At 51.5% G+C, this 15,497-nt stretch overlaps 1 protein-coding gene across 1 annotated transcript in view; it reads left to right on the forward strand.

Moving 5' to 3' along the window:
* LOC123989561 (methyl-CpG-binding domain protein 2-like) overlaps positions 1-14,788 on the forward strand; it is a 104,757-nt gene extending 89,969 nt beyond the window's left edge. Inside the window, exon 7 of the mRNA XM_046290675.1 lies at positions 13,597-14,788. The gene's annotated coding sequence lies outside the window, so the exon portion shown is untranslated. The remainder of the gene's footprint in view (positions 1-13,596) is intronic.
* Positions 14,789-15,497: the final 709 nt, after the last annotated feature.

The following is a 15,497-nucleotide window of genomic DNA, read 5'->3' on the forward strand; positions in this document are numbered from 1 at the left end:
GTACCACAATACAGTATAGACTCTAGCCAGGCCTTATCCATTCAGTACCACAATACAGTATAGACTCTAGCCAGGCCTTATCCATTCAGTACCAATACAATACAGTATAGACTCTAGCCAGGCCTTATCCATTCAGTACCACAATACAGTATAGACTCTAGCCAGGCCTTATCCATTCAGTACCACAATACAGTATAGACTCCAGCCAGGCCTTATCCATTCAGTACCACAATACAGTATAGACTCTAGCCAGGCCTTATCCATTCAGAACACTCTGATGCATGGAACACTCTGAGGCATGGAACACTCTGAGGCATGGAACACTCTGAGGCATGGAACACTCTGAGGCATGGAACACTCTGAGGCATGGAACACTCTGAGGCATGGAACACTCTGAGGCATGGAACACACTGAGGCATGGAACACTCTGAGGCATGGAACACTCCGAGGCATGCTGTAGTTAACCCTCCTCTTCAATGCATTACATGTTATGTTTCCCTCCAGCTGTCAGTGTTAGTGGGAGAGGAGACGCGTTGATATCTGATTCTTTAAGTAATCAGCCTCTCTTCTGCCTCCCTATGTTTCCTCTTAAGTAAAGGATGTATAATTAATGGGTGCGCTGCAGGCGAAGACTTAAAAAAAAACGAGACCAGTTCGTCCTAATTAGAGACTTTTCTTAACTGGTTTAAAGTGAAAGCCTTTTTTACTAGAGGAGATGCTAATTACGTGCAATAATGTTTTTAGATTGATTCTGGGCTTTTTACTGGCCCGTCGGCTGATATGCTCTTGGTATGCAGTTTCCTAAGGTTTTTTTTACATATCAGTTTAATACCATGAGTGCAGGCCTTATCTCTCTTCTCCTCTCTCCTCCTCTCCTCTCCTCTCCTCTCCTCTCCTCTCCTCTCCTCTCCTCTCCTCTCCTCTCCTCTCCTCTCCTCTCCTCTCCTCTCCTCTCCTCTCCTCTCCTCTCCTCTCCTCTCATCTCATCTCCCCCCTCCTCTACTCTCATCTCCCCCTCCTCTACTCTCATCTCCCCCTCCTCTACTCCCCCTGCTCTCCGCTCCTCCCTCTCCTCTCCTCCCCCTCCTCTCCTCTCCTCTCCTCTCCACTCCACTCCACTCCACTCCACTCCCTCCACTCCTCTCCTCCCTCTCCTCTCCTCTCCTCTACTCTCCTCCCTCTCCTCTCCACTCCTCTCCTTCCTCTCCTCTCCACTCCTCTCCTCCCCCTCCTCTCCTCCCCTCTCCTCTCCTCTCCTCCCCCCCTCCTCTCCTCCCCCTCCTCTCCTCTCCCTCCTCTCCTCTCCTCTCCTCCCCCTCCTCTCCTCTCCTCTCCTCCCCCTCCTCTCCTCTCCTCCCCCTGCTCTCCTCTCCTCCCCCTCCTCTCCTCCCCCTCCTCTCTTCTCCTCTCCTCTCCTCAGGGTCTGAAGCCTTTATGGAGAGACATGGCTATTCTTCCTGTTACTGAACTCTAACACGTTTATCTCTGTTCTGTCAGATGCTCTCTCTCTCTCCTGAAGCCCCCCCCCCCCTGCTCTCCCTCCCTTTACCTCAATCCCCTCTTCACCTTTTCCCAACCATCACACACATACACCCTGCTGTTCCCTGCAGGGGGTGGTAGGTAGCCTAACGATTAAGAGTGTTGGGACAGAACCCCAAAGGTTGTTTGTTTGAATCATTGAGCCGGTCAATGTGGAAAAATGAGCTGTTCAGCTCTTCAGAAAGACATTTAACCCATGAACTGTTCCCCGGGAGCCGATGACATGGACATCGATTTAAGGCTGTCCCCCCTGTACCTCTCTGATTCAGAGACAGTTCAGTTGAATACATTCAGTTGTGCTTCTGACTAGGTATCCCCCTTCTCCTCCCTTACCCTCAACCACTCAACCACCACACCCACCCCCACACTCTCAGACAAATACCCTAGAGCAGGGATGGGCATCTTGTGGCCTACAGGACACATACCAAGAACAGAACAGTACAATACACCAGGTGACATTTAGAATGATGACAGTACAATACACCAGGTGTCATTTAGAATGATGACAGTACAATACACCAGGTGACATTTAGAATGATGACAGTACAATACACCAGGTGACATTTAGAATGATGACAGTTAGAACAGTACAATACACCAGGTGTCATTTAGAATGATGACAGTACAATACACCAGGTGACATTTAGAATGATGACAGTTAGAACAGTACAATACACCAGGTGTCATTTAGAATGATGACAGTACAATACACCAGGTGTCATTTAGAATGATGACAGTTAGAACAGTACAATACACCAGGTGACATTTAGAATGATGACAGTTAGAACAGTACAATACACCAGGTGTCATTTAGAATGATGACAGTACAATACACCAGGTGTCATTTAGAATGATGACAGTTAGAACAGTACAATACACCAGGTGTCATTTAGAATGATGACAGTACAATACACCAGGTGACATTTAGAATGATGACAGTACAATACACCAGGTGTCATTTAGAATGATGACAGTACAATACACCAGGTGACATTTAGAATGATGACAGTACAATACACCTGTAATGTAGTTCGTCTGTTGTTTGTAGAAAGTCAGACCGAAATGCAGCGTGTAGGTTACTCATGACTTTTAAGGAAGAAAATACGGTACATGAAATAACTGAAAATACGAAAACAACAAACGAGTGAAACTAATACAGCCTATCTGGTGACTAACACAGAGACAGGTACAATCACCCACGAAATACAACGCGCACTCAGGCTGCCTAAATACGGTTCCCAATCCGAGACAACGAGAATCAGCTGACTCCAATTAGGAATCGCCTCAGGCAGCCAAGCCTAACTAGACACACCCCTAATAATACACACTCCCAATTAATACAACCCCAATACGAAATACAACATATAAACCCATGTCACACCCTGGCCTACCCAAACATATAACAAAAACACAAGATACAATGACCAAGGCGTGACAGAACCTCCCCCCTAAGGTGCGGACTCCGGGACGCACCTCAAGAGCATAGGGAGGGTCCGGGTGGGCGTCTGTCCATGGTGGCGGTTCTGGCTCGGGACGTGGACCCCACTCCATAAATGTCCTAGTTCCTCCCCTTCGCGTCCTAGGATAATCCACCTCCGCCGACCATGGCCTAATAGTCCTCACCCTGATCCCCACATAACTGAGGGGCAGCTCGGGACCGAGGGGCAGCTCGGGACCGAGGGGCAGCTCGGGACAGAGGGGCAGCTCGGGACAGAGGGGCAGGTCCGGACAGAGGGGCAGGTCCGGACAGAGGGGCAGGTCGGGACAGAGGGTCAGCTCGGGACAGAGGGGCAGCTCAGGACAGAGGGGCAGCCCGGGACAGAGGGGCAGCCCGGGACAGAGGGGCAGCCCGGGACCGAAGCAGCCCGGGACCGAAGCAGCCCGGTACTGCGGGGAAGCCCGGTACTGAGGGGAAGCCCTGTACTGAGGGGAAGCCCGGTACTGAGAGGAAGCCCGGTACTGAGAGGAAGCTCGGTACTGAGAGGAAGCTCGGTACTGAAAGGGAGCCCAGTACAGAGAGGGAGCCTAGTACTGAGAGGAAGCTCAGTACTGAGAGGAAGCTCAGGCAGGTAGTAGGCTCCGGTAAATCCTGGCTGGTGGACCTGGATGATTAAGGTTGTCTGGCCGATCTAGAAGATCTTGGTAGACTGGCACTTCTGGCGGATCCTGGCAGACTGGCACTTCTGGCGGATCCTGGCAGACTGGTGACGCTGGGCCGACTGGCGGCGCTGGGCAGACAGGAGACTCCGGCAGCGCAGGAGAGGAGAAAGGCTCTGGCTGCGCTGAACAGGCGAGGCGCACTGGACGCGCTGGGCAGACTGGGAGCACTGGTGGCGCTGGACAGACAGGAGACTCCGGCAGCGCAGGAGAGGAGAAAGGCTCTGGCTGCGCTAAACAGGCGGGAGACTCCGATAGCGCAGGAGAAGAGAACAGCTCTGGTTGCGCTAAACAAGCGGGAGACTCCGGCAGCGCAGGAGGGAGAAAAGCACTGGCTGCGCTGAACAGGCGAGGCGCACTGGAGGCCTGGTGCGTGGTGCTGGAACTGGTGGTACTGGCGCGAGGACACGCACAGGAAGCCTGGTGCGGGGAGCTGCTACCGGAGGACTGGTGTGTATAGGTGGCTCTGGATAGACCGGACCGTGCAGGCGCACTGGAGCTCTTGAGCACCGAGCCTGCCCAAGCTTACCTGGCTCGATGCCCACTCTAGCCCGGCCAATAGGAAGGGCTGGTATAAGTCGCAGCTGGCTCTGCACCCGCACTGGAAACACCGTGCGCTCCATAGCATAACACGGTGCCTGCCCGGTCTCTCTAGCCCAACGGTGAGCACAGGGAGTATGCACAGGTTTCCTACCTGGCATAACTATTCTCCCTTCTAGCTCCCCCCCAATAATTTTTTTGGGCTGTTTTTCCGGTTTCCAACCGCGTCGCCGTGCTGCCTCCTCATACATGCGCCTCTCCGCTTTAGCTGCCTCTATTTCCTCCTTGGGACGGCGATATTCTCCCGGCTGCTCCCAGGGTCCTTGACCGTCTAATTCCTCCTCCCATGTCCAAATCTCCAAATGATGCATTCTCTCCCATTGCAACTGCTCTTCACGATTAACAGGGAGAGTAGGCTCAGGTCTGTTTCCTGACTCAGCCACTCTCTCTCTGCGCTTTCCCCTGTTACCTTCAGTTTTCGCTCTGTATAGCAATGCTTTCCTTCTCGATTCCATACGTGTATAGCCCTCTTCGCATTGCTGTAGGGAATCCCAGGCGGGCTCCTGCACTCGCTCTGGGTCGGCCGCCCACCTGTCGATTTCTTCCCACGTCGTATAATCCCTGCTTCTGCCGTCCATAACGTCCTCCTTTAGATCCTGCCAGTTCACACGCTGCTCGGTCTGTGAATCGTGGTGGGTGATTCTGTAATGTAGTTCGTCTGTTGTTTGTAGAAAGTCAGACCGAAATGCAGCGTGTAGGTTACTCATGACTTTTAATGAAGAAAATACGGTACATGAAATAACTGAAAATACGAAAACAACAAACGAGTGAAACTAATTACAGCCTATCTGGTGACTAACACAGAGACAGGTACAATCACCCACGAAATACAACGCGCACTCAGGCTGCCTAAATACGGTTCCCAATCCGAGACAACGAGAATCAGCTGACTCCAATTAGGAATCGCCTCAGGCAGCCAAGCCTAACTAGACACACCCCTAATAATACACACTCCCAATTAATACAACCCCAATACGAAATACAACATATAAACCCATGTCACACCCTGGCCTACCCAAACATATAACAAAAACACAAGATACAATGACCAAGGCGTGACAACACCAGGTGTCATTTAGAATGATGACAGTACAATACACCAGGTGTCATTTAGAATGATGACAGTTAGAACAGTACAATACACCAGGTGTCATTTAGAATGATGACAGTACAATACACCAGGTGTCATTTAGAATGATGACAGTACAATACACCAGGTGTCATTTAGAATGATGACAGTTAGAACAGTACAATACACCAGGTGTCTTTTAGAATGATGACAGTACAATACACCAGGTGACATTTAGAATGATGACAGTTAGAACAGTACAATACACCAGGTGTCATTTAGAATGATGACAGTTAGAACAGTAGAATACACCAGGTGTCATTTAGAATGATGACAGTACAATACACCAGGTGACATTTAGAATGATGACAGTACAATACACCAGGTGTCATTTAGAATGATGACAGTTAGAACAGTACAATACACCAGGTGTCATTTAGAATGATGACAGTTAGAACAGTACAATACACCAGGTGTCATTTAGAATGATGACAGTACAATACACCAGGTGTCATTTAGAATGATGACAGTACAATACACCCTATGTCATTTAGAATGATAACAGTACAATACACCAGGTGTCATTTAGAATGATGACAGTACAATACACCAGGTGTCATTTAGAATGATGACAGTACAATACACCAGGTGTCATTTGGTCATGTGACTGTGCATCAGCAGTTTCTCTCTTGTTATTTACGTCACTGACAATCACTCAATTAGCCATGTCAACTAAACATGTTTAGATTGGTAGTTAGTCTAGTCAGCTATCTAAATTTGTAGTAATTATGGCTGAATGCAGACCGGTCACGCAGGACACGTGCCCAGGGGCCCTGACCTCTCGGGGCCCTGACCTCTAGGGGCCCTGACCTCTAGGGTCCCTGACCCCTAGGGGCCCTGACCTCTAGGCGCCCTGACCTCTAGGGGCCCTGACCTCTAGGGGCCCTGACCCCTAGGGGCCCTGACCTCTAGAGGCCCTGACCTTTTCTCATGGCAACAGGTCACACATCTTGCTGCTGTAGATATGGGAGTTTATCAAAATTGGGTTTGTTTTATAATTCTTTGTGGGTCTGTGTAATCTGAGGGAAATATGTGTCTCTAAAATGGTCATACATTGGGCAGGAGGTTAGGAAGTGCAGCTCAGTTTCCACCTCATTTTGTGGGCAGTGAGCACATAGCCTGTCTTCTCTTGAGAGTCACGTCTGCCTACGGCGGCCTTTCTCAATAGAAAGGTTATGCTCCTATTCTGTTCATAGTCAAAGCTTTCCTTAAGTTTGGGTCAGTCACAGTGGTCAGGTATTCTGCCGCTGTGTACTCTCTGTTTAGGGAAAAATACCATTCGAGTCAGCTCAGTTTTTATGTAAATTATTTCCAATGTGTCAAGTAATTGTCTTTTTGTTTTCTCATGAATTGCTTGGGTCTGTGTTGCTGTTGCTGTCCTGGAGAGATTAACCTGGAGAAGAGTCCCCTAAGCAAGCTGGTTCTGTTCACAAACACAAACAGACTCCACAGAGCCTCAGGACCAGCTTGCTTAGGGGACTCTTCTCCAGGTTCATCTCTCTGTAGGTGATGGCTTTGTTATGGAAGGTTTGGGAATCGCTTCCTTTTAGGCGGTCGTACATTTTAACATCTCTTTTCTGTATTTTGATCATTAGTGGGCATCGGCCTAATTCTGCTCTACATGCATTATTTGGTGTTTTTCGTTGTGCACAGAGGACATTTTTGCAGAATTCTGCATGCACTCTCTCTCTATCTCTCACACTCTCTCTCTCTCTCTCTCTCTCTCTATCTATCTATCTATCTCTCTCTCTCTCTCTCTCTCTCTCTCTCTCTCTCTCTCTCTCTCTCTCTCTCTCTCTCTGCCCCTCATCTTTCTCCCCAGCCACAATCCCCTCTCCCCCCTCTCTCTCTCCATCTTTCTCTCCCCAGCCACAGTCCCCTCTCCCCCTCTCTCTCCATCTCTCTCTCCCCAGCCACATTCCCCTCTCCCCCTCTCTCTCCATCTCTCTCTCCCCAGCCAGTCCCCTCTCCCTCCTCTCTCTCTCCATCTCTCTCTCCCCAGCCACGGTCCCCTCTCCCCCTCTCTCTCTCCATCTCCCTCTCCCCAGCCACAGTCCCCTCTCCCCCTCTCTCTCTCCATCTCTCTCTCCCCAGCCACAATCCCCTCTCCCCCTCTCTCTCTCTCCATCTCTCTATCTCCCCAGCCACAGTCCCCTCTCCCTCCTCTCTCCATCTCTCTCTCTCTCCATCTCTCTCTCCCCAGCCACAGTCCTCTCTCTCTCCATCTCTCTCTCCCCAGCCACAGTCCTCTCTCCCCCCTCTCTCCCCCTCTCTCTCTCCATCTCTCTCTCCCCAGCCACAGTCCCCTCTCCCTCCTCTCTCCCCCTCTCTCTCTCCATCTCTCTCTCCCCAGCCACAGTCCTCTCTCTCTCCTCTCTCTCTTCATCTCTCTCTCCCCAGCCACAGTCCCCTCTCCCTCCTCTCTCTCTCCATCTTTCTCTCCCTAGCCACAGTCCCCTCTCCCTCCTCTCTTCTTCCTCTCTCTCTCCATCTCTCTATCTCCCCAGCCACAGTCCCCTCTCCCTCCTCTCTCCATCTCTCTCTCTCTCCATCTCTCTCTCCCCAGCCACAGTCCCCTCTCCCCCCTCTCTCCATCTCTCTCTCTCCCCAGCCAGTCCCCTCTCCCCTCTCTCTCCATCTCTCTCTCCCCAGCCACATTCCCCTCTCCCCCTCTCTCTCCATCTCTCTCTCCCCAGCCAGTCCCCTCTCCCTCCTCTCTCTCTCCATCTCTCTCTCCCCAGCCACAGTCCCCTCTCCCCCTCTCTCTCTCCATCTCCCTCTCCCCAGCCACAGTCCCCTCTCCCCCTTTCTCTCTCCATCTCTCTCTCCCCAGCCACAATCCCCTCTCCCCCCTCTCTCTCCATCTCTCTATCTCCCCAGCCACAGTCCCCTCTCCCTCCTCTCTCTCTCCATCTCTCTCTCCCCAGCCACAGTCCCCTCTCCCTCCTCTCTCTCTCCATCTCTCTCTCCCTAGCCACAGTCCCCTCTCCCTCCTCTCTTCTTCCTCTCTCCATCTCTCTATCTCCCCAGCCACAGTCCCCTCTCCCTCCTCTCTCCATCTCTCTCTCTCTCCATCTCTCTCTCCCCAGCCACAGTCCCCTCTCCCCCTCTCTCCATCTCTCTCTCCCCAGCCAGTCCCCTCTCCCTCCCCTCTCTCTCTCCATCTCTCTCTCCCCAGCCACAGTCCCCTCTCCCCCTCTCTCTCTCCATCTCCCTCTCCCCAGCCACAGTCCCCTCTCCCTCCTCTCTCTCTCCATCTCTCTCTCTCCCCAGCCACAGTCCCCTCTCCCCCTCTCTCCATCTCTCTCTCTCTCCATCTCTCTCTCCCCAGCCACAGTCCCCTCTCCCCCCTCTCTCCATCTCTCTCTCCCCAGCCAGTCCCCTCTCCCTCCTCTCTCTCTCCATCTCTCTCTCCCCAGCCACAGTCCCCTCCCCCCTTCTCTCTCTCCATCTCCCTCTCCCCAGCCACAGTCCCCTCTCCCTCCTCTCTCTCTCCATCTCTCTATCTCCCCAGCCACAGTCCCCTCTCCCTCCTCTCTCCATCTCTCTCTCTCTCCATCTCTCTCTCCCCAGCCACAGTCCCCTCTCCCCCCCTCTCTCCATCTCTCTCTCCCCAGCCAGTCCCCTCTCCCCCCTCTCTCTCTCCATCTCTCTATCTCCCCAGCCACAGTCCCCTCTCCCTCCTCTCTCCATCTCTCTCTCTCTCCATCTCTCTCTCCCCAGCCACAGTCCTCTCTCTCTCCATCTCTCTCTCCCCAGCCACAGTCCCCTCTCCCTCCTCTCTCCATCTCTCTCTCTCTCCATCTCTCTCTCCCCAGCCACAGTCCTCTCTCTCTCCTCTCTCTCTCCATCTCTCTCTCCCCAGCCACAGTCCCCTCTCCCTCCTCTCTCCCCCCTCTCTCTCTCCATCTCTCTCTCCCCAGCCACAGTCCCCTCTCCCTCCTCTCTCCCCCCTCTCTCTCTCCATCTCTCTCTCCCCAGCCACAGTCCTCTCTCTCTCCTCTCTGTCTTCATCTCTCTCTCCCCAGCCACAGTCCCCTCTCCCTCCTCTCTCTCTCCATCTTTCTCTCCCTAGCCACAGTCCCCTCTCCCTCCTCTCTCCATCTCTCTCTCTCTCCATCTCTCTCTCCCCAGCCACAGTCCTCTCTCTCTCCATCTCTCCCCAGCCACAGTCCTCTCTCCCCCTCTCTCTCTCCCCAGCCACAGTCCCCTCCCTCTCCTCTCCCCCCTCTCTCTCTCTCCATCTCTCTCTCCCCAGCCACAGTCCCCTCTCCCTCCTCTCTCCCCCCTCTCTGTCTCCATCTCTCTCTCCCCAGCCACAGTCCTCTCTCTCTCTCTCTCTCTTCATCTCTCTCTCCCCAGCCACAGTCCCCTCTCCCTCCTCTCTCTCTCCATCTTTCTCTCCCCAGCCACAGTCCCCTCTCCCTCCTCTCTCTCTCCATCTTTCTCTCCCCAGCCACAGTCCTCTCTCTCTCCTCTCTCTCTTCATCTCTCTCTCCCCAGCCACAGTCCCCTCTCCCTCCTCTCTCCATCTCTCTCTCTCTCCATCTCTCTCTCCCCAGCCACAGTCCCCTCTCCCTCCTCTCTCCCTCCTCTCTCTCTCCATCTCTCTCTCCCCAGCCACAGTCCTCTCTCCCCCCTCTCTCTCTCCATCTCTCTCTCTCCCCAGCCACAGTCCCATCTCCCTCCTCTCTCCCCCTCTCTCTCTCCCCAGCCACAGTCCCCTCTCCCTCCTCTCTCCCCCTCTCTCTCTCCATCTCGCTCTCCCCAGCCACAGTCCTCTCTCTCTCTCTCTCTCTCTTCATCTCTATCTCCCCAGCCACAGTCCCCTCTCCCCCTCTCTCTCTCCATCTCTCTCTCCCCAGCCACAGTCCTCTCTCTCTCCTCTCTCTCTTCATCTCTATCTCCCCAGCCACAGTCCTCTCTCCTCTCTCTCTCCATCTCTCTCTCCCCAGCCACAGTCCTCTCTCTCTCCTCTCTCTCTTCATCTCTCTCTCCCCAGCCACAGTCCCCTCTCCCTCCTCTCTCCCTCCTCTCTCTCTCCATCTCTCTCTCCCCAGCCACAGTCCCCTCTCCCTCCTCTCTCCTTCCTCTCTCTCTCTCCATCTCTCTCTCCCCAGCCACAGTCCCCTCTCTCTCCTCTCTCTCTCCATCTCTCTCTCTCTCCCCAGCCACAGTCCCCTCTCCCTCCTCTCTCTCTCCTCTCTCTCTCCATCTCTCTCTCCCCAGCCACAGTCCCCTCTCCCTCCTCTCTCCCCCCTCTCTCTCTCCATCTCTCACTCCCCAGCCACAGTCCTCTCTCTCTCCTCTCTCTCTTCATCTCTCTCTCCCCAGCCACAGTCCCCTCTCCCTCCTCTCTCTCTCCTCTCTCTCTTCATCTCTCTCTCCCCAGCCACAGTCCCCTCTCCCTCCTCTCTCCCTCCTCATCTCTCTCTCCCCAGCCACAGTCCCCTCTCCCTCCTCTCTCCTTCCTCTCTCTCTCCATCTCTCTCTCTCCCCAGCCACAGTCCCCTCTCCCTCCTCTCTCCCTCCTCTCTCTCTCCCCAGCCACAGTCCCCTCTCCCTCCTCTCTCACTCCTCTCTCTCCATCTCTCTCTCCCCAGCCACAGTCCCCTCTCCCTCCTCTCTCTCTCCTCTCTCTCTCCATCTCTCTCTCCCCAGCCACAGTCCCCTCTCCCTCCTCTCTCTCTCCTCTCTCTCTTCATCTCTCTCTCCCCAGCCACAGTCCCCTCTCCCTCCTCTCTCTCTCCTCTCTCTCTCCATCTCTCTCTCTCTCCCCAGCCACAGTCCCCTCTCCCTCCTCTCTCCTTCCTCTCTCTCTCCATCTCTCTCTCTCTCCCCAGCCACAGTCCCCTCTCCCCCCTCTCTGACTTCATGTTGAAGGGAGGTATTGATTCTCACTAATCTAGTTTTATCCCAGTGCACTTCAGTGTCCCCTCTCTCAACAATACACATCTAAAGATCCTTCTAGTGGCTGACTTCCCTTTACCGTCAAGTACCAAATGGCACCCTATTCCCTATATAGTGCACTACTACCTAAAAGTATATAGGGATTAGGTTGCTATTTGGGATGTATCCTAGATATTTTTCTTGAACAGGGAGAAGGAAGACGTCTAGACTTTTCCTTCACCTTGTTTACCTGTTGTTGAGGCTCCGTCCCCCTGTCTCTCCCCTTCTGCCTCTCTCCCCTCTTGTCCCTCTCCCCTCCCGTCTCTCTCTCTCCCCTGTCTCTCTCTCCCCTTCTGCCTGTCTCTCCCCTCTTGTCTCTCTCTCCTCTTGTCTCTCTCCCCTCCCGTCTCTCTCTCTCCCCTTCTGCCTCTCTTTCCCCTTCTGTCTCTCTCCCCCCTATCTCTCTCTCTCCCCTTCTGCCTCTGCTCTCCCCTTCTGTCTCTCTCCCCCCTATCTCTCTCTCTCTCTCCCCTTCTGCCTCTTCTCTCCCCTTCTGTCTCTCTCCCCCTGTCTCTCCCCCTGTCTCTCCCCCTGTCTCTCTCTCCACTTCTGTCTCTCTCCCCCTGTCTCTCTCTCTCTCTCTCCCCTTCTGCCTCTCTCTCCCTTTCTGTCTTCCCCCTCATGTCTCTCTCTCTCTCTCTCTCTCTCCCCTTCTGCCTCTCTCCCCTTCTGTCTCCCCCTGTCTCTCTCTCTCTCCCCTTCTGTCTCCCCCTGTCTCTCTCTCTCTCTCCTTCTGTCTCCCCCTGTATTTCTCTCTCTCTCCCCTTCTGTCTCTCTCCCCCCTGTCTCTCCCCCTGTCTCCCCCCCTGTCTCTCTCTCTCTCCCCTTCTGTCTCCCCCTGTATTTCTCTCTCTCTCCCCTTCTGTCTCTCTCCCCCTGTCTCTCCCCCTGTCTCCCCCCTGTCTCTGTCTCTCTCCCCTTCTGTCTTCCCCCCATGTCTTTCTCTCTCATTCCCCTTCTGCCTCTCTCCCCTTCTCCCCCCCTGTCTCCCTCTCTCTCCCCCTTCTGCCTCTCTCTCCCCTTCTGTCTCTCCCCCTGTCTCTCTCTCTCCCCTTCTGTCTCTCCCCTGTCTCTCCCTCTGTCTCTCTCTCCACTTCTGTCTCTCTCCCCCTGTCTCTCTCTCTCCCCTTCTGCCTCTCTCTCCCCTTCTGTCTTCCCCCCATGTCTCTCTCTCTCTCCCCTTCTGCCTCTCTCCCCTTCTGTCTCCCCCATGTCTCTCTCTCTCCCCTTCTGTCTCTCCCCTGTCTCTCTCTCTCTCCCCTTCTGTCTCTCTCCCCCTGTCTCTCCCCCTGTCTCCCCCCTGTCTCTCTCTCTCTCCCCTTCTGTCTTCCCCCCATGTCTTTCTCTCTCTCTCCCCTTCTGCCTCTCTCCCCTTCTGTCTCCCCCTGTCTCTCTCTCTCTCTCACCTTCTGTCTCCCCCCTGTCTCTCTCTCTCTCCCCTTCTGTCTCCCCCTGTCTCTCTCTCTCTCTCTCTCTCTCCCCTTCTGTCTCCCCCCCTGTCTCTCTCTCTCTCTCCCCCTTCTGTCTCTCTCCCCTTCTGCCTCTCTCTCCCCTTCTGTCTTCCCCCCATGTCTTTCTCTCTCTCTCCCCTTCTGTCTCTCTCCCCTTCTGTCTCCCCCTGTCTCCCTCTCTCTCCCCTTCTGCCTCTCTCCCCTTCTGTCTCCCCCTGTCTCCCTCTCTCTCCCCTTCTGCCTCTCTCCCCTTCTGTCTCCCCCCTGTCTCTCTCTCTCTCTCCCCTTCTGCCTCTCTCTCCCGTTCTGTCTCTCTCCCCCCTGTCTCTCTCTCTCCCCTTCTGCCTCTCTCTCCCCTTCTGTCTCTCTCTCCCCTAACGTCTCTCTCTCCCCTTCTGACTCTCTCTCCCCCTGTCTCTCTCTCTCCCCCCTGTCTCTCTCTCTCCCCCTGTTTCTCTCCCCCTGTCTCTCCCTCTCTCTCTCTCTCCCCCTGTCTCTCACCCTCTCCCCTGTCTCTCTCTCCCCCCCTGTCTCTCTCTCCCTCCCTGTCTCTCTCTCCCCCCCTGTCTCTCTCTCATCCCCATGTCTCTCTCTCTCTACCCCATCTCTCTCTCCCCCCGTCTCTCTCTCTCCCCCATCTCTCTCCCCATCTCTCTCCCCATCTCTCCCCCCCTGTGTGTGTTGCCTTTAGGGTAGGTGTTTATGTTCCTGCCTGCTCGCCTTTACATTCTGTTTGTACTAATGGTCTGTGGTTTTTTTCTTTCTCCCCAGTGCCCTTTCTTCCAAAGGCAGAAGATGAAGACAGCCATCCTATACACAGAGGAGGGATCCTCCACAATGGAACCCTGGTCCCTATGTAGTGCACACTATATGACATAGGGTGCCACTACTGCACTAGGGTTGCAAAGGGAGGGTATATTCTTGGAAAGTTTACCAGTAAACTACCAGAATTTTTGGTAACTTTCAAGAATTTTATGTAAGACATCTAGTGTCCCGTTTGGATACTTCAGATTATCACAGGTGTCTGTAATTGTGAAATATGACATAATTAAATAATATTTTAAAATAAAAAATATATAATTACAAAACTGTAAAATATTATCTTAAATATAAACCATCAACTTAGTGAATATCATTGGTGTTTAATATGAGAGTTTCAGTATGAAATATATATTTTTATTTTTTACACTTATTTATTTTATTATGTCAACATGTATTTGTTGTCAATGTTGTTAATGTTTATTAAAATTATATTGTCGATTTTAGATGTTTTATTCATGAATTAGACCGTTTTCTCCTCAACCACATGTTCTATCTACTAGAAAGTTATGAACAATATCCACACAGATATACATATTAATATTATTACGTTAATAAACCGTTTTAAATGACTATAGAGTTAAGATTGCCAAATATTTTTTGGTTTAATTACCATAATTAGTGAAGATTACGGTCACTTTGTTATTAAATCACCAGTAACTTTGCCTCGTAGGGGGCCATTCAGAGTCGGTCTGCTTCTTGAGCAAACGGACGTTATTGATACCCAACTCACCTTCAAACCAAAGCCTTTTTGGACTTATGTACATATCTGTACATACCAGTACAATGATTATTTTACTAAATGATTATTTTACTAAATTAATATTTTTTTTGTGTCAGAATTTTGCACTTAAATACTATATTTTTTGTAAAAGGCGAATATTGAGCAATATTTTTATTATTATTATTTGAACTTCTGGATTTGCATATTGCTAACTATTTTCCTTTTCTTGACTTTTTCACTTGTATTTTTTGGTGTTTTGTTGGTTGTAAAGGGATTGAATATACTTATTTTTAGAGTTTTATAACAAATGATCAACTGCTTATATAAGACACGTTTATACACGGAGAGAGAAAAACATATGAGGACATTTGTTTGCCTTCACTTTAGACTTTTAAAATAAATAAATGAATATATTCACAAGTGTTGTCTTTCTGACTGTAGCGTTCTATAGTGAGGTCATGATCCCTAAAAGAGGTAAGAGTTAAGAGCCCCTATAGGGCCCTGGTCTAAAGTAGTGCACTATATAGGGATTAGGGTTCTATAGGGCCCTGGTCTAAAGTAGTGCACTATATAGGGATTAGGCTTCTATAGGGCCCTGGTCTAAAGTAGTGCACTATATAGGGATTAGGCTTCTATAGGGCCCTGGTCTAAATAGGGAATAGGGCTCTGGTCTGAAGTAGTGTACTATATAGGGAATAGGACCCTGGTCTAAAGTAGGGCACGATATAGGGAATAGGGCTCTGGTCTATAGTAGTGTACTATATAGGGAATATGGCTCTGGTCTAAAGTAGTGTACTATATAGGGAATAGGGCTCTGGTCTAAAGTAGTGTACTATATAGGGAATAGGGCTCTGGTCTATAGTAGTGTACTATATAGGGAATAGGGCTCTGGTCTATAGTAGTGTACTATATAGGGAATAGGGCTCTGGTCTATAGTAGTGCACTATATAGGGAATATAGTCTATAGTAGTGTACTATATAGGGAATAGAGTCTATAGTAGTGTACTATATAGGTAATAGGGTCTATAGTAGTGTACTATATAGGGAATATAGTCTATAGTAGTGTACTGTATTGGGAATAGGGCAATGGCCTATAGTAGTGCACTATATAGGGAATAGGGTCTATAGT

This window comes from Oncorhynchus gorbuscha, linkage group LG11 (assembly GCF_021184085.1).
Source record: "Oncorhynchus gorbuscha isolate QuinsamMale2020 ecotype Even-year linkage group LG11, OgorEven_v1.0, whole genome shotgun sequence".
Taxonomy (NCBI): Eukaryota; Metazoa; Chordata; class Actinopteri; order Salmoniformes; family Salmonidae; genus Oncorhynchus; species Oncorhynchus gorbuscha.